Here is a 19723-nt window from a genome sequence, read left to right as displayed (position 1 = left end):
GGCTTAATATGAGAGTGCCCGTGCTTCTCAAAAAGGTTATTAGAAGGCAGTTTAAGGCTGAAGTGGTCGCTGTGTTTATGACTAATAAAAAAAAATGGCTGCAACCATTTCTGTATCAATTTTTGTTACCTAATGTTAATCTGTTGGTTTTGTTTTTCATAAGATAACTAAAGACGTGGAGCAAAACCATAAGGATTCATCCTTTGAGAACTGTTAATGTCTATACTGAACCAATAAACCACAATATTAAAAACACTGACAGGTAAAGTGAGGAACATTAATCATCTTGTTGCAACACAATGCTCTGGAAGCACTGAGTCTAGGCAAACATGCAGATGTTTTGGCATGCGCAGTCCAGTGACGTGCAGTCAGGGGAGGCAGGTGAGGCACGGCCTCACCTGTCATCGTGGAAATATAAAATTAAAAAATAAATTAAATGGTTATATTCATTCAGTGATTTGTATTTTAAAGTTCTTTTCCATTTAACTACACCATTTTTAGATTAGTTTTTTCAAAATCGCTGAATTTTCGCATTTGCCGGTCAAATACTAAGAGACGAACGGTGAGGCACCAGCCCGGCGAGCCGCACCACGGATTGCGCAATCCGTGGTGCGGCTCATTATAGTCATTGCCAATTACTACTAACTGTGCTGGCATGCTATGCTGTGAGACCGTATTACTTTCGGGTCTCACTGCACTTTTACTATATGAACTAAATTTCCATATTTTAGCTGGTGTATATAATGCACAGTTTATTTTTTGTTTTTTCATTAACAACTGTATGTGTGTGTAATGCATTCTTGTGTTGAGCGATCATGAAACTGCTGCGAAGAGACACTAGGTGAGGCACGCAGTTCTCGTGCCTCATGGTAGGGGGCGCTGGTGATCCCAGGGACTCTACGACTCCTCGGCGGCAAGCTACCATAAACAGTTAGCAAGGCCAGTTAGTTTTTCCTGTTGCTTGGCCTTATGTTCAACATGGAAGATTACATAACTCAACTGAAAGAATTTTCTAAACTGGACTTTCAATCGAAGCAGAAGATAATAATTAAAGGAAGACCAACACCGGAGCTAAAAGGTTTGCTTCAGACTATGTTAATGTTAAACAAAACAACTGTTGCCAATCAAATGGTGAATAAGCTATATGTTTGTAAATCTGATGTGATGACGTCAGTGCCTCACCAGTCACGACCCTCACCGCACGTCACTGGCGCAGTCGTACCATCTAAACATTTTTGGAGGCCATGCACACCTCTTCCATGGCAATGTCACTCCACTGATGGTGGCATCCTCCTGTGTCAGGACAGTGTGTGCAAAAACTGCTCAAGAATGGCTTGAAAACACAAAAAAGAGCACCAGGCTTTGACCTGGCTTTCAAACACCCCACATCCCAATCCAGTTGAGCATCTTTGTGATGTGTCACAACAAACTCCATACATACACAAAAGCCCCACCCAAGTACCCTTAGGACACAAAGGATCCAGACACCACAGAGCATGCTGAGGTCCTTTTTCCAGGATACAACAGATCAGTTTTTGTAGTATACCCACACATAATTAGGCAGGTGGTTTTAATGCTGTGGCTGATGTCCTTGTTCAGCAGCTATTTCAGCCTGGGCTAGCTAACCTAGATTGGCATCCAAGAATCCCATAAAATAAAATAAATCAAAATAATATTAAAATAACTCATCTTTAAAGTTGCAAGCTGTTGTAGAATAGACTTCTTGATTTTTCAAGCCACGTCCACATATATTCTTTCAGTCTGCATTTCGTGCTTTGTGATTGATTGAGTGTCTAAAGAATTTATGCCTAGTCTGAATCTCGGCTGCCCCACAGCAGAAATCATACAGCATGTCTTACTTGGAGCCTATTTGCTATTTTCACTTGACATCCTCTTTTGTCTCTGAGTAATTAAAGAGAGGGTTAGAGCACAAGTAGTGACAGTAAGTCTGCAGTGATGGCCACTGTTCTAATTGGAACCACATGTCTACATTCTCTTCTATAAAAAAAAAAAAAAAAAAAAAAACTAGTTCTTTCTTCTTTTAAACCAGCTGGGATTTAAAGAACCTGCTGCAAAATGGGTGTTTGTTGAAAGCTTTTGGTTGCATAAATTTCACAGGTGCTGAACAGCAAATAACACTCCTGAGAATTAGGAGTTCTTCACTTTAGGGATATGTCTCAAATTATGATTAATCACCTTGGAAGAAGAGACTTGTACTACACAGGTTGCGCCTCGCACTGAACTCGCAAACGGTGAACAACAAATGTGGAACAGCATATGGTCATGGCTCGGATGGATGCTGGTTCATCACAATGTGGTGTTTCATGTAAAAGCTGGGTGGGTGTAGTTGATAAAATATTAACCAGGGAGAATATTTATGCATGTGTTTTCATTTAAACCCGACAGGCTTCTGTTGTCAAGGAAGTGCTATGAGCTGATTCATTACACTGGAGTATCATGTTTACTCAGCTTGGCGCTGTGTTATTTCTCATTCACAGCCCCTATGGTGCCTATGCTTGTTCATGTTGAACGCTGTTACAGTCAACTGCCAATCTGTACTCTGTTGAGCAAAGCTTGCCTGCTGACAAATGACCTGGAGTAGAGGTCCAAGGAGAGTCCTGTCAGAGCCAGTCAGCACTGTGCTGCTGCATCAATCTGAGTAAAGGCGGGCTGGGCTACTGGAGGGTAGTGTCACAAAGAAACATAACTATGGTTTCTAGTGAAGTGCTTGCACAAACAACCTGTGGGATTTGTTTGTTTCCTGCAGTCTCCCAACCCTCCACGTGTCTCAGAAGGATTTGCAAAAAAAAAAAGAAGAAAAAAGCAGTTGGAAACATAAGCTGATAAACTGGGAAGAAGGGATGCAGCAATCACCATGCAGCAAAATGCCATATGTGCAATGACTGTGACAGCTCATGAAACTCTGGCTTCATTATAAGCTATGTGTAAGGTATCTGCTTTAGGGATAAGCAGTGTGCAATTGAAAATCTATCCACAATGCCTTGATATAGAGTTTTACTGGCTAATTATTCACTTCAAAACTGCTGAGTATGGTTATGATTCACAGGGAGAGGAGGCGAAGAGGGAGAGAGCAAATGGATACCCGATGCTAGACATAAGGCATCTGAAGAATAATACCATAACATGAATGTGAGCTGAATTCTTCAGTGGTTGATTTCAGTCTGGGGAGTAATAGAAAATAACATAACATTATGAGGCTGGGTACAGAAACAGCAGGTTCTGCAGCCAAGATAAAGCACAGCTTTCAGTGACAGTTGTTGTTGTTTACCAAAATAGCAATAAATGAATCAGTATATTTTCCAGCCCTATTCCTCGACTGGTGCCAAATTACAGTATTCTTTCATACACAAAATGCAACAGTGTTGGATATGAAAAACAGGTAAACAGGCTTAAAAAAAAAAAAAAGAGTGGACAATATACACAGAACTAGGAATCGTTCTCCATAACTGTAAATAAGCAACAAAAGTGCTCTAAACATATAATTTGTGATTATTATTTTTAAAGTTCACATAGTAAAAAAGAGCTGTGTATCTAATTTAAGTTTCTACTGCATATGTGTCCTTAAGCAAGACACCGAATCCAGGTGAGGTGGAGTCTAAATCTGAAAGTCACACAGAAATAAATATCTCTCCTTATAATCAGAAGCCTGTCAGCAAGAAGGAAGTTCCAAGAAAACTTTGGGGACCTGTCTGAGCTCTGTGAAAAAAAAAAAAGAAAAAAGGACAGGGGCCTGGGGTGTCCTGTTGCAAGGACTTACATTTAAATCCATGACGTACTGAGTTCATTCTTTTTACCATTAATACTGCTACCCCCCACACACAAATCATTATAAGCATCCCAAAGTAGTGGTCCAAATTTGTGTTTTGGTGCAACAACCAAACGTAGCTTGTCCTTTAGAAGCGCTTCTTCTGTGCAGAACTGGTGGTATTCTGATAGGGAAAGAACACGTACACCTTTCACAGTCAGTGTTTTATGATACGAACAAGGCAGAAGAAGCACCAAATTCATAACCCCACCCTATTTCTCCTTCAAACAAAATTACACAGGGACACATGCATATAAATACTTACATGCACACTTGAATGCCCCTCTTGGCTTGCGTTGCAACTCTGATAGAAAGATGTCTCACTCCAGGGGTGCAGTATTGCATTGTCAGAGGTGTGTGACAGATATTAATGTCATGGAAGAACATGATGGATGGAATTCCTTTATGATGTTGCTTTCTATCTCCGGTTCTGTCTCCCAGAGCCTGGTATGCAGCAGACAGATATTTAATGAGCTCTGGAAGCATCCATATCCGCTGACAGCCCTTCCTTAGTGGCCTCTTTGCCTAAAAACGGTCAGACGGGCACTGAGTCCCAGGAGAATGAGGGAAGTCTATGACAGAACACCCTGACGTCTTGTAGTCAATAACAGGAAACATGGCTTAAATGAGAGAGGTTCTTTGAAATATGAATGAAAATTTGATTGTGGCAGTTCAAGAAGTTAATGCAATAGACCATGCTATCCCAGCTAGGGATAGCCTATCCCAGCTGTCATGAGATGAGAGAAGGGTGTGCCCTGGACAGGTTGGTGGGGAGGATCATTATGCTTAGCGTAATTTCTGTTATTCTACCTTGCAGTCTTATTTATTAACAGTAATATTGCTTATGCAATATTGGTTATGTATAGTTTATTGTATGTTTTTCTCTGAAGGATAGAGTTAATAAACACAATTTGTCATTATAGCATGCCAAAGCCAGTCAATGATTTTACCCGTGAATGGATGTAATGAGTGTAAGTTCAACTGAAGTCATGCAGCACTCGGTAGATGAACATTTCCTGCTCATTCTAATGAGTCACCATTTATATTTTAAATGCTAAAGACTGAATAAAGACTAGGTGACATAACATGTTAATATTATACACAGATTAACTGAAGACAAAGAAAAGCAAAGAGAGAAAGATGAATGGAGGAACTGAGGGAAAGGAGCAAAGGAAAGTGAGAACTCATAATAAAATGTTATTTGAAGAAAATGTTATTTGAGCTATATAAACAAACAACTAATGTCTATGCTTTATTGCACTGGGTGCAACTCTTTATTCAGTCTTTATCTATCAGAGCAACAATTTTATGACTCTTGGCTCTGCAGTTTTACGGTAAAACTAAACTGACACCTAGTGGAGGAAATAAATTCTGCTACAGACAGTATTGCTTTTACCTTAAGGTTTGTATTGATCCCAGTAGAGTAGTTCTCCTATTGTTTGCCATCCTCAAGGGTGATCAGTGGTCAGGATTAATCACAGAGCAGTTTCTTTGCACCTAACAACATTCAGCATCTAGCTGAAAGATGAATGAGCAGAGCTCAGTGATGTAAAGACTGAAACAAAGAAACACTGGCTCAGAAATCCAGCTTAAATTCAAAAATTCTTTCATAAATACATGAAAATATATCGTAAATATTAGAGAAACTGATATAAACAATAATTTAAAATGGAATCTTTTACATTTAAAAAACGTAATTATGTTGTTAGAAGGTATGTAAATGCCTCTAGTGAAAAATCAAAGCAGCATACAAAAAACAAATTATCCTTAGTTTTAAAGGTTTAACAGCTGTAGCTGTGCAACCAAAGTTACACTGAAGCCTTTTAAACATTGTTCTGTATTTCTATGGAATTTATGCTTTATTAGGTTGTGAACAGCAGAGTTTGGATTATAAGGTAACACTCTAAATCCACTGGACAACAGAGTCTCTCTAGAACGTCTCCATAATAAAAGCCACTTTTGGCTGTTCCCTTATTAGAAAGGGGTCACCACAGCAGGCGACACTATAAGTTTGATTTGGCAATTTTTTTTCCCTCTATAAAAAACACCAGATGCCATTCCTGACACAGCTCTAAAGGGACTTGTGTCGCCTCCCAGGATCAAACCAGAGCCCTTTTTGCTTGTTTGGTGAATGCGTAACCCACTACATCATGGAGCCACTCTAGGAGAGCACCACGATGTCCGATCGCATATGTCAGTCTTGCAGACATATATGAGATGGGAAAACTAGAAATAATAAATATGTCTTTGGTGACAGTGAAAAGTGTCTGTGTCTCATAACATCCTCTGACATAAGCATGTAAATAATGGACAAACAGATGAATGCAAATTACATTTTATTTATTTAATTGGCCACTTCCTTTGTATGTGGAGTGTGCTCGTTCTCCTGTGCTTGTGTGGGTTCCACAGTGCACAAACATGCACAGGGTTAGGTTAACTGGTGAAATTGGCGGTAGTTGTAAATGTGAGCATGAATGGTTGTCTGTCTCTATGCGTTAGCCCTGTGGTAGACTGGCGACCTGTCCAGGGTGTACCCCACCTATCACCCTATGACCTATGACAGCTGGGATCGGCTCCAGTAACCCAAAAAATACCCAAAAGCCGCAGCTCAAGCAGCAGTGATTATAGAACTATCCACATGCACTGACGTACATACAATAAGCATTCACACATAAATAAAATATGGCTTAACACTTTTTAATGATGTACCATCTTGTAAGCAAGATGGGGAGGAAATGAGGATGTGATGTGTCTATCTTAAAATATGCAAAAACATACTTCTTGTTTCATGTTTTGAAACAGATCAGTCAACTACATATAGATTTTCTTCATTCAGCAGGTTATTGCTTTACATTGATTTCTGTCTAAATATTTTCTTAAATCCTTCTGTCTGAATGCCTATCTTCAGTGTGCTCAATCTGCCTGCAGGTGCCAAAAAAAAATAATGAGTAACATATAACACAAGGGGGCACTACAGTTCTACTGATAATCTTGTTAATGGTCCATGCCCTCCATGCTTTTGAATACAAACAAAGGAATAGTTCTGTAAAAGTGTTGCAAGGGAAGTTTTGCAAATATGCTCAGCATAATATATTATTTGTTTGTTTTTAAATGTTATTTTCTTTCTCTAAATAAAAGTGTGTGGACTGATTCCTCTAAATCTGCTTACAGTGGAGAATCTAGTCCAGCCTTGCATTGGAGTTAGACTGAAGGAGAGCCACACATTATGAATTCTGTGCCCAACCTGATGACAGTCCCATACTCAGTGGAGGTTAGTGAAGCTTACAACTATTTCCTTTCTGCAGGATATTAACACCTGCATATCTGTCCAACACAGGCCTCTTTCTCTCTTCACCGGCTTGAATGAGCCATTTCCTGTGGATGCCCTCTCACTCACCTTCTCTGCTTTATTGTTCATCTCAAATGTGTGACAGCGTGCTCACACATGATTGGTAGAGCAGTCCCCGCTGTGCCGTCTCCTCCAGGAAGTAGGTATTTCTGCTCAGTTCCTCTCCTTCACTGACCCCACAGTCAAACATGTACATATTTACAGGCAGAAGGGTGACAGGAGAGACATTTTAAATTCAGATAGAGGCTGGACTTAATGGGTGCATTGGAGGGACAGTGATGTCTGTTGATTTGAGTTGGATGGTACCGGGAAAGTACAAAGAGAGCGGAGATTATAAGGGGAGAGTAGCAGCATTGCACAATTGGTGAAGATGAATCACTGAGGGAGAAGGGTTAGGCTGTGATAAAAAAGTAAAGCTATCGCCTGTTCTGTGTTTCAGAACCTAGTGATGGTCACCAGATTTAAGGATCCATTTGTGGAACAGCTGGAATGCAAGTGTGGTTTGTATGGTCTTGCAATTATTAAATGCTGTTTAGCATTAACTGTCAATTATTAATCCAAGCGACCAATGACAGCCCATAAATCAAGAGTCAAATCTTTATTTATCACTGAACCACATCTCTTTTCTCTTCAGAACCAAAAGTGGGTCCATCCTCTTGTTTGTCATCCAAGGAGGAGAGGAAAGGGCCCAGGCGCTGGAGGCAGGAGGGTAAATATTTGTTTTGTGGTCTCTCTGTTCAGCTCCAGACCTCTGTGTGCCTCTTAAGAAAACTTTCGCCCGCACGGGAGCAACCAAAGCAAACAATCCCTCATCACGCCGTCTGGCTCGCCATGGACCCTTGTGTGTTTGTTTGTTCAGACAGCCGCCATGACAGACGGAGGAACACTGCGAAGGAAGAAAACTAAGGAATGAGAGAGAGAGAAACAAGAATCTGAGAGGAGGGGAAGGAGGAGGTCATGCTTTTTCATGAGCTGCAGGACTGATGGAGGTTTACATCACAGATGGTGTGCTTGTCCTGTTCCCAAAAGCTTTAGTCTCCACAGAGATGGGTCCAACAGTATTTAAAAATAATTCTAAGCATATGTTGTAACCTGCCTACATGAAAAAAGACTACGTGAAATACATAGAACAACTATCACGAAGAACTTTATGACAGTATTATAAGGGTCCTTATCCTGGGCCTTTACCCTCAATTTGCTCAGGCTTTAAATAATATTCTTTTTGAAATAGTAATATCTATCCAATTTCTGCACTAAATTTAATAGGTGTTGTGTTTTAACTTAATTGACGTATTTCATTCTGAAGTGTTGCAAGTGAATATTTTGGTAAAAAATAAACTTAAGGCAACTATCCATCTGCTTCTGTATGTGTGCTTGCATCTTAAGACATTTGAGTGTGTGTGTGTGTGTGTGTCACTCCCCTCCCTTTCCCTCAGCTCAAGCCCATTCTGTTGTGTGTGTGTGTGTGTGTGTGTGGGGAGCAAGGGGTTTGAAGGAGCAGATCAGAGGATGCTGTAGAGGCTCACTGAGCACTGGGGTGAGATTAGCTCTCTCACAGAGGAATCAAACTGACCTGGGAGGCATGCCATCAGAAGGACAGATGGATAAGAACTATTGACCTGCTGACCTGCATCAGATTCTCACTAACTCATCCTAATTTGGATGCAAATGGGTACAAATGCCTGACTTTTTTGCTTGTTCTGTTGATTTCTTTCACTTTCTCTCTCTCTCTCTCTACTACTACTTTCACTCAAACTCCACAGTATGCACTGTGCATGAACTTACGTACATGCAAAATCACATAAACACACACACACACACACACGCACACAAGCACACATGCACACACAACACATTCTCCCTTGTGGCGTGCCCTCATGGTGGTCGGTTGCACTTCTAAAGGCTTAATCTGTTGGTCCCACCTCCCTGGTTAAGAGAACAAAGGCCCCTCTCCCCTGACACAAAGGGAGCTCACACACCCCTACACATACGTCCGACTTGAGTCCCAGACGGACCACCCATCCTTGAAGACCATTGCCTCACACAGCGAAGGGACACAGCAGCAGCGGGTGTGTATCAATGACAAGAGTGTCGAGCGACTCACGTTGTTTCAGACATTAAAGTCTCTTTTTCACTTTTCCCAGAGTGGGTAGTTCACACACTCTTTGTTGGAATTTAGTTTTTGTAGTAGAAAAGGCGATCAAGGAATACCATGTTGAGGAGTCCCTGGCATGCTTTGATCTATAGGTTTACAGGGATACATGGTCTCAGTGGTGAAGAGATTAGATGGTCTCACGACTAAACAGAATTATTGCCTTTCTTACAAAGAAAAGGATCAGATAACCAGTTCTTTAAAGAGCAGCTACTTACGACAGCCACTTTAAAGGTTAATAGATGCTGTACTGGAGGATGTCAGTCATACTTAAAATGACAAAGTTTGTATAAGCAGCACATCACAGACTGTTGAATTTTCTCTGTGGTATTTCTTATTTTTTTAATGCCGTTGCATTTTAATGTACCTTTTTGTGCAGGCTGATGTCATTGGAAATTTAAAATCCCTGTTCCCGTTTCTGCTAAACTCTTGGACATGACCCGTTCATAATAAATGCCATGAAGCCTTATTAGGCCTCAACACTTAGATGACATGTCTGGGAAAACATTATTAGAAGACAATTCTTCCAGTGTATTGCAAAATATATTCACCACAAAACTGCTTTGCTCACATTCTGTAGCTAAAATAGCAATGCGTGAGTGCCGGGGAGGGGTGGGGTGACGCTGCAACTTCACTTCCAGCTGGCAAATTTTGGATGTGGTATAATTTTTATGGTTTAGTTCTTGCAAAGACAGAATGAAGATTATTAAAAATGAAATGCAGTGAGGTGCAAGAAATCCAATTTAGTCAAAAGAGCAACAAATAAGCCAGACTGACCCTGAGAACACAATGGTAGCATATCCAACACATCATCATCCAAATCACTCCAGGGAACATATCTGAAGTCCCCATGTTTGTGTTATTCCGACAACATCATGATTAATGTTTTTCCATGACTATCATTGCCAAATCATATTGTTGTGAAGTCATAACTTTACAACTTGAGGGGAAAATGCCACAGTGGGAGAAGACTGCCTTCATAACAAAGATGCAGACTAGAGGAATATAGAGGCATAAGAGAGACATACTCAACAAATCCTGAATTTAAACCTATCAGAGAGCAACAGAAGAGAGTGCAGATTAAATATCCGCAGAAAACTTTCTTTATAAGATCTGGCTGGTGATTATATACGTGCAGTTATCAAGCCCACTGAAATTAAAGATAATTTACAAAAATGTTTCAAAATATGTGCCCAAATTAGCGCACAAATAAGAGGTGTTTCAGTATGGCTGTGATGACACTTACTTCGACACAGAGAGCAGAGGACTAAACAGAACCACTCAGCAATGTCACTTTCCCTGTGTGACCTGTCCCTCCATGCCAGCTACAGGAATAAAAAAGAAAAAGGTGAGCTGCTCTTTAAAACACTAATATAGACATTTAAAGCAATATTATCCTTTTTTGTTCTGAGATTTAGATTGGTATCATTGTCTGTGTGCTTGGTAAATGAGTCATCACTCAGACTAGTAGCTTAGCTTGAAACACACTTAATACTGGGGAAGCAACTAGCATAACTCTTTATGAATAAACAAGTCAACTTAGTCTATCCACCTTTTTTGTTTGTTGGTTTCATCCATAAAAAAAGCCATTGTGTTCTGCGACTTCGCCTGGTTAATTGGCATCATCATAGCTTTAGTTTCTGTATGTATATAATGTTTATAATCAGGTTATTAATGTATATTAAGGTCACATTAAGAAAAGAAATAGAATGATTTTTTTTAAATGATTTTGGCTTTCAAGTACAATATTTTGAGAGCAAGGTCACCTTCCTTAGTCCATGAAGTAAAGCCAAGAAAGGGACCACTTGCTGCCACATTGTGCACATCCTGAGGGTGAGTTTCTGAAATGTTCAAGCTGTATTCTTAAGTGATAGTTGCATCATATAAATAGAGGCCACTGAATAGAGTACCAAATTTGTGGGGCATTTTCTTCTGAACAGACAGAGGAAGGGAACAGTAACTCAAATAACCACTCATTACAACCAAGACATGCAGAACAACATCTCTGAATACACTGAACCTAGAAACAGATGGGCTACAGCAGTGGACGGCCACACTGGGTACCACTCCTGTCAGCTAAAAACAGGAAACTGAGGCAAGAATTCATATAAGTTCACCAAAATTGGAGAAGTGAAGATGAAAAATGGTTGCCTGGTCTGATGAGTGTTGAGTTCTGCTATAATATTCTGATAACAGCGTCAAAATTTAGTGTAAACAGCATGAAAATGTGGATCCATCCTAGCGTAGTATCAAAAGGTTCAGGCTGGTGGTGGTGGTGTAATGTAAGGGGGGTATTTTCTAGCAAACATTAGGTACCTTAATACCAATTTTGAATAATTTAAGTGTCCCAGCATACCTGAGTATTGTTGTTGGTCATGACCATCCCTTTATGATCATAATATAGCCATCGTCTCATGGCTGCTTCCAGCAGCATAAAAGACCATGTCCAAAAGCTCAGATCATCTCAGACTAGTTTCTTGAACATGCCAATAAGTTTGCAGTACTCATATCATCTCCACAGTCACCAAATCTGCAGCTGCAACTAATGGTATCATGTCAATACAGACCAAAATCTCTGAGGAATGTTTTGATGGGCTACAGACGCAGAGTACCATTCCAGGAGCCGCTCCTGTCAGCTAAGAACTGGAAACCGAGGCTACAATTCACACGGGTCACCAAAATTGGACAACAGAAGATTGGAAAAATGTTGCTTGGTCTCATGAGTCTGGATTTCTGCTGCAACATTCAGATGATGGGGTCAGAATTATGCGATGAAGAGCTGTCCTGAAGGCAAAAAAGGGTCCAACTCAGTACAAAGTGACTGTTAGTGTAATTTCATGTTAATAAAACTGATTCTCACAATGCAAAATGAAAAAAATATATATCTTTTAGTAATATAGTATTACAGTTTTTTCTGAATTGCTAAAACACATATATTGAAACCTCCAGGGAACGGGGTGAAAACCCTCTTGTGCCTTTACAAGACTCCACAGTTATATCATCACAGGTGTGTTCCATTGCCTTCAATAGTCCAAAATTTTCCCAGGTGTAGGGCTGTCGGTCAACACCATCACGTCTCCTTTTCGGCAGATTGTAGCCTGCTTCATCTATGAAGCAGGCTACAATCTGCCGAAAAGGAGACTGTAGCCTGCTTCATCTATGAAAATATATTCATGAGGCCTTTCCATGGAATCCAGTTCAATGACTCTCTATAAAGAAATTGATACAGTGTAGTTTACTGCAAGTTATACAGAAAAACAGGCATCTGAAATACTGTATTTACAATATATGCATTCCAGATTTAAGTACATTACAGTGTAGTTTACAGTACTGTAAAAATAGCAGCTGCAACTAATAGCCTACAGTAACAGTAGGCCTATACGTATAGAATTGCACTGGAAGCATCAGTGCTGAAAGTGTGTGTAGGTCACACTTACTTGCACTTACTGATATCGCAGATCTTTGACTCTTGCAGAGTTGTGCTCAAAGGGTAATCTGTACACTCGTGTCCTGCTAAGTCTGTCGCACTGGAGGACACGGTCAATAGTTGACAGAGACACATGTCAATAGTTGACATTGTCTTCAATCACTCTGCTGGATTTCATTGAGTCGGATGGCATTGTTTTTGAAGGAGCATGTCAACAATGAGTGTTGGGAGAAAAGAGCAGTCCTTCCACCCTCATTTGGCTCTGTTTCAATTCCAAAAAAGGGGAAATGCAGTTATAAACATATGCAGCCAGTAAAAATAGCATTGTAATGGACATTACAGTACTTACAGTATAGCATACTGTATGACAAATGCTGTACAGCAAGGAACAATTACCTGTTCTCTTCTCTGAATGTCCTGATGATGCTCGCCATAGAGAATCTGCTCAAATGGGTCGGACTCTTTGTCCTGCTTCCCTTATTGTCATCACATGAACAAGGACATGGTGGACAATAGCTGCTCAAATTTCATCAGTAATGATTGTTCTTGGTGGTCCCCGCCCCTTCGTCCACTAACGCTTCCTCCTCGGCCTCTCTGTATGTGTCTGGACATTGTAGATGCACACGTGCCAACTGTGCACTCTGAACCGACTTTTATCCCACCCAGTTGGTCTGATCCCATCATTAGAAAAATGTGTGTTCAATTGTGAGTTGCTGTGTGAAACGGATGACAGCTGTGTTGGAGTTGTGTTCACATTTTGCTGCCAATGTTTACATTAATTTTAAAATATTGTTGAGGCCACTGGGAATTTGGTTTAGAAAATGGAGTTTAGTGTTTTAGCAATTCAGAAAAACTGTAATACTCCTTCATATTACTGAAGGGACATTTCAAGGCAGATTTTAAGGGACTTAAGTACTTATTTCTCTCAGAAAAAACAGTTGTTGAATATGTTGATCATCACCACTGCCAGTGCCTAATAAAAGCATGTTTTAATGTGAAAAATGGAAGCATTTTTGCTATGTTTTAAAGTAGTAACATATGTTGAAGAGACCAAACAGAATCCAGTTATTTCTAGATGTTCATGTGTGTTTTACTGATTGAACCAACCTTCCAAGCAGAAACCCTCCTGGGTCCACAGGCTGGATATTCCCCCGTGGATCACGCCGGACTGACTGAGTAAGTGCATTTGTTTGAGCTGAGCTTTCTTCTCGTTTACTCACAGCCTCTGCCGAGTTGCCAGCCAGATCTCCATAATCCACAAACAATTATCATATTTGCCTCAGCAGACGACTCAGGTTTTTTGTTTACTGATTCAAAATTAACAATTTACACAGCTGGGTTTGTAGCGAACACCTTTCTTGTCTGGCAGTGCTCCATTTGGATTCAGAACAGGAAGGCTGGCATTGTGTTAGTCAAAAAAAAAAAAAAAAATGAAGCCACACACAAATGTTTGACAAATTAAAAATGTGGTTTTATTTATTTTAATCAAAAATTAAATTTAAATCTGGATTCATTTAGTGGCCAGTTATTGAAAACAATCTATCAGTAGCATCAAAGTTTTAGGGCGATGGAAAAAAAAAAAAGAAAAAGGATGGTGTTAATTATTCTGAAAATTGGTGCATAAAGGTTTTTGAGAGTAATTAAACTGCTCACATTCATTGCAAAATGTTTAAATGACATTCTTCTACATTTCAGTAAGTAGTCGGAAAGTTTTGCAAATGGGTTTGATTTTGCTTTATTTATATTCATGAGATGGCCTTTTCTGTGTCAGCTAGTGAGCAATAATGACTTCCTTGTGTAAACGATGTTAAATGAGGCATAGTCCCTAAGGTCATAAAACTGCCAAAGCACAGAGGGGAAGTACAAAATTACTTTTTAGGTTCAAGCAATGGGGGGAAAAAAAGGAGTTTTTGTTTATTTCCAATGTAAACACACAAATTGAAGACGAAGATGTAGATTTAAGTCGTCAGTTGCATATTACCTGCAGTATGTCTGCCCATTTATTTTTCAGAACATAAAAGTCAAGGTTTACAAAGATGTCTAAATTAGATCAGTTGATTTGAACTGAAATGAGCCTGTTGATGTCAGTGCCACTGCTGAAAGAGAATGCCTATATCAATCTGTCAATACGGACAGTAAACGAGATAAAAAAAAAAATAATAAATCTGATTTTAAAGTGAATATTCATGACTGACAGTGTCATAGTCAGATTCTTCACCTTAAAAATTTAACACTTCAATTTTTTCTTCTAAAAAAAGGTGCAGAAAATATAAAAATAACCGTTGCTTTAGTTATCACATGTATTACTGTTTGAAAAATATAAATACTGTTTGAAATTATCAAAAAATATTGTCCGGATGACAGAAATGCCTGGTAAAAGAAAGAGTAAAGAAGAAGGATGTGATATTTCATGTGATGCCAACATTTAGTTCTTGTATTCTTACATGTTTCAGTTGGAAAGTTCATTACTCACAGTTATGATAGAATCTCTAAGATTCATTTAAAAAAAAAGTATAATATTTAGTGCTTAATGCCTTTTCTGTAATCGTGGGTAAAAATTTTCTGTAATTTTCACTGAACTTTTTTACAAATTTTCTTGAATGTTTTTGTTATTCAGTGAAGGTAAAAGTACCAAAACAAATTACAGTCATATTTGCCAATACTATTTGGCCAACTGCAAAAGGAAAATGAAGGATTTGGATGCTGGATGTATCGGGCAACAGGTACTAGATTGCCAGCTCTGTAAATTGTGCCAAGTCATAAATCTGGGTGGAACTGTTTGGCAGTTTGCAGCTCTGTATCAACTAGGAGATCTGTTGCTTAGGCTTTGAGATTATGTAAAAACATGCACTCACTCTGGTCGATTGAGCTGCCACTATCTAAAGTCTGGGAAAGCAGGAAGCAAGCATGGAAAGAGTGAAAGAGAGATGAAGAAAAAAGTGGTTACAGACACAGAAAACTGAGCTGAAGACAAGATGAGATAACATCCTCTCTCATCTATTTCTTTTGTAAAACCAAATAGCACTCAGTTTTTACACATTAACACTCATGATTCTTTCATGTTGCCCATTACTGCACCAGCAAGCTAATCTCTAGCAAGTAGTGCTGAGATCTGCTTGATTGCACCACAGAACCTATTCACCCTAAAGTGTTCATGACTGGTCATTTTAAATGACCACTAGCTTCTCAGCTTCTCATAATTTCACCCATACTTTATTCTCTTTTTTTCTCTCCGGTCTTTGCTTGTCATCAAAAGTATTTCTGATTGAGTGTACAGTTAAAGCTCTCTCTGCAAAAATATTGAGAATTACATTCTAGTTGACCAGTATTTCGTTATGTGGAGAAATTACTTTATTCATTAAAGCACTTTCTTAAATTACAGTGGATTCATATGTGCTGGAAAAATCTCTAGGTCAATTTTCCTGACTGAGAAAATTGACATAAACACCCCTCGAATCGAAACTTGGAATATTTGGTAAATGACTTGCTGAGCTATTAACATCATATGGGCAGAACATGCAGACAAAAGAACGAAACAGTTGATTAATGTTAATTAATATATTGTATATATATTTTTTTGCAAACACGCAATTTGTAATGTAGTTTAAGGTTGTAACCTTTGATTATTTGCCACACAGGCTGACACTAACAGCAAGCCCTGATCAAAATTTAGGTAAAACCAAATTTACTTGATTATTTGTCATCTGTTCGGACCAACTGCAGTGTTGCTAAAAGCTCTTAAGGACTGCTGTCATCACCAAATTATGGTTTGTAATGACAACCCCAAATCCAAAAAAAGTTGGGATGCTCTGTAACATGTAAATAAAAACTGAATGCAATGATTTACAAATTTCATGAACCCATATTTTATTCATAATAGATTAATGAAAACATGCCTAAATGATTAAAGTGAGAAAATGTACCATTTTAAGAAAAAAGTTCAGTTTGTATTTGATGGCAGCAATTCTATTGTGAATAAAATATGGATTAATGGGATTTTCCAGATCATCCTGTTCTCTTTTCACTTATATTTTTCCCAACCTTTTTGGAACTGGGGTTGTACAATCTCATGTTTTTGGGAGGCTGATAATTATAATTGGACAACTGAGAGATAAGCAGTTTCATGGCCAGGTGAGACCGGTTTCTTTGTTATTTCATGACAAATTAAGGCAATAAAAGATCTGGAGTTGAATCCATATTTTGAACTTACATTTGGTAGCTGTTCCCTGAAACTCCAATGAGATGCTGAAGTGAGGGAGGCCATCATTAAACTGAAAAGTAAAAACTAAATAAACTTATCAGAGACATAGCAAAAATGTGGGAATGGCAAAATCAACAATCTGGTACACTCCTAAAAAGAATGAATACACTGGCCAGCTCAGCAACACCAAAAGGCCTGAAAGACCACAAGTGGATGACAGCGTGGTTAAGAAAAATCTCTTCACAACATCTAGCCAAATGAAGAAAACTCTCAAGGAGGTAGACATGTCAATATCAAAGTCTATAATGAAGAGACATGAACAGAAATACAGAGGGTTTACAACGAGGTGCCAACTACTGATTACACTCAAAAACAGCAAGGCCAGATTAGAATTTGCCAGAAAACATCTAAAAGAGCCTGCACACTTCCGGAAAAATAATGATCTGTGGGCAAATGAAATCAAGATTACCTTGTAGCACAATAATGGGGAGAGAAAAGTATGACGAAGAAAAGAAACAGCTCATGATCTAAAGCATAACATATTATCTGTCAAACCTGTCTGAAGCTTATGGTGTGGGCATGATGGCTACCAGTGGAACTGGTTCACTAGTGTTGCTTCACAGTGCAAATTGATAATGACCCAAAGCATTATGCAAAAGCAACAAAAAAGTGTCTCAGTTACTGAAGACAAAACGCAAGACAGAAAGACCCAAGCAAGAGGGGAAAGTGGCTGCAGTAAAGGCCTAACAGGGCATCTCAAGAGAGGAACCTGAGCACTCGGTGATGTCCACAGGTTTTCATCCATAAGTTAAAAACAAATCTTATAATCAAAACTATGTTAGTTTGTCCAGTTCATTTTGAAACTCTGAAAATAGGGGACAATGGATCAATATATGTTTAATTTTGTAAAAACCCCTTGAATTAAAGTTGAAGCATCATTGTCCAAATACTTATGGACCTAACTGTATTTGGCCTGAAGCCTTACTCTATTCATGGTATATTTCAACAATTCCACTTGCATTCTTTTTGTATTTAATGTGTGTAAATGGTTAAGTTGTGTCTTAAAAACACGAAGCTTTCATGCTGGAACTATTTCCTGAACCATAACAGCTGGACCCAGTGATTGTTTTAGTCCTCAGCAGGGTAACGTTGGCATTAAAAAAAAAAAAAAAAAAAAAAACCTTTGTGGATGTAACACAAAGAAGATAAATCCTATAAATACAACAAATTTAACATTCTTCCTAGATGTTGCAAGTTGTTAAATTTTGGAGGGAATCTGTATTCCCATTCCAACACCGTTTACCTCTGTGGATGCTGAAATGAGATGGAAATCTTGCCATATGACTGTGGGAAAGATGGCAAACGTATCTCCCATAATACCAGCATGGGCACATTTTAATGTTTAGTATGACACTGCAGGAAAAGATTCGCAGTTCTGTGGATAAACAAGGACTTTAAATAGACAGCTGGCAAAGATTCATGCTGTTTACCATGACTTCCATCCCACACACTGATTCTTGGCTGAGTCTGCACCCTGAGAGATTGCAAGATTGATTATGGAGGCCTGTGTGGGTGTCTCATGTAAATACATGCTTGTCTTCTTCCTCATCACAGCCATTCCTAAATCCAAACCAATGAGCAACTCTTTCCAGGAGCACAGTCTATTATTTTCTAGCCCAATTGCAGGGTTTCATGCCTTTTTGCATTCTGGGATGAAATGAGGTGACACTGACATCCCAGTGTCTTTTATAAGTCTGTCTTTGAAATGGTGCATGGGAATTTGGGACCACACATCTCTGTTTCTCTCTAAAAATGACTTGTCAGGTATTTTTTTTTTTTTAATGTGGCATTTAGCATCTTAATGTGATTCTGAGCTGACATGGCTAAGTTTTATAGTGTTCAATGTTCTAAACATTGTTGAATGCAGAGAAATAGATGGAGGGATACACACAATCAAATGCAAAAATACTTTCTCTGAAATTTTGCTAGTTAAAATTATTTCATCCAATGAAAAGCAAATGTTTGGACAAAATATTCTGATTCAGATTAATACATTATGAAATGAAAAAGGGTGACAGGCGATATATACAATGAAATGTGGCAGTAAGTATCATCAGTAGTGTGTTTATGTGGAGTAAACACTGTCTTTTCAGATATGCTGAATGACACACAGACAGATATTTTGCATTTCAGCTGATGGATTTATGTGACACACCAGATCTTACTCCAGCTATCCTAATAACCTGCTCCCACTGTCTATAAAAATAAAAAGACTGGAGTGACATGAGACCATTGACCAGTGCCAAGTAAAGTTAAAGAATAACATTGCAAAGAATGCAAACACTCAAACGCTCGATCAGGTCTCAAATTATACTCAGCAGACAAACTCTCATAGGTTTCAGCTGCTTCAGAGCCAAGATTTTGGAGTCAGATCCTTCAAGTGTACTTAAAATATCTCTATAGTTTCTACACTTATAGTAGTGTTGATATTAACTCCAAAGGACATATGGGACACTTGATCTGTACTGCAGCTTATTTATTTATCTGCTGCTAACAAACAGTTTCACAGGCTAATTATTTTAAGCTCTTGTCCTTTCACAAAGACAAAAAAATGTATTTGCATCTCCAAGCCCTCAAGACACTAAATAAATTCTATACTAAAAGCTGATCTAATGTAAGACAAAATCATGATGTATGAAATGCAGATGAATTGCCTTTAGATTTTACGAGGATATTAACCTTTTTCAAACATTTTGCATGCAATTTTA

The sequence above is a fragment of the Archocentrus centrarchus genome, chromosome 24 (genome assembly GCF_007364275.1).
Source record: "Archocentrus centrarchus isolate MPI-CPG fArcCen1 chromosome 24, fArcCen1, whole genome shotgun sequence".
NCBI classification, from domain to species: Eukaryota; Metazoa; Chordata; class Actinopteri; order Cichliformes; family Cichlidae; genus Archocentrus; species Archocentrus centrarchus.
The sequence above is the reverse complement of the archived record's forward strand: the minus strand, read 5'-3'. Positions refer to the sequence as shown.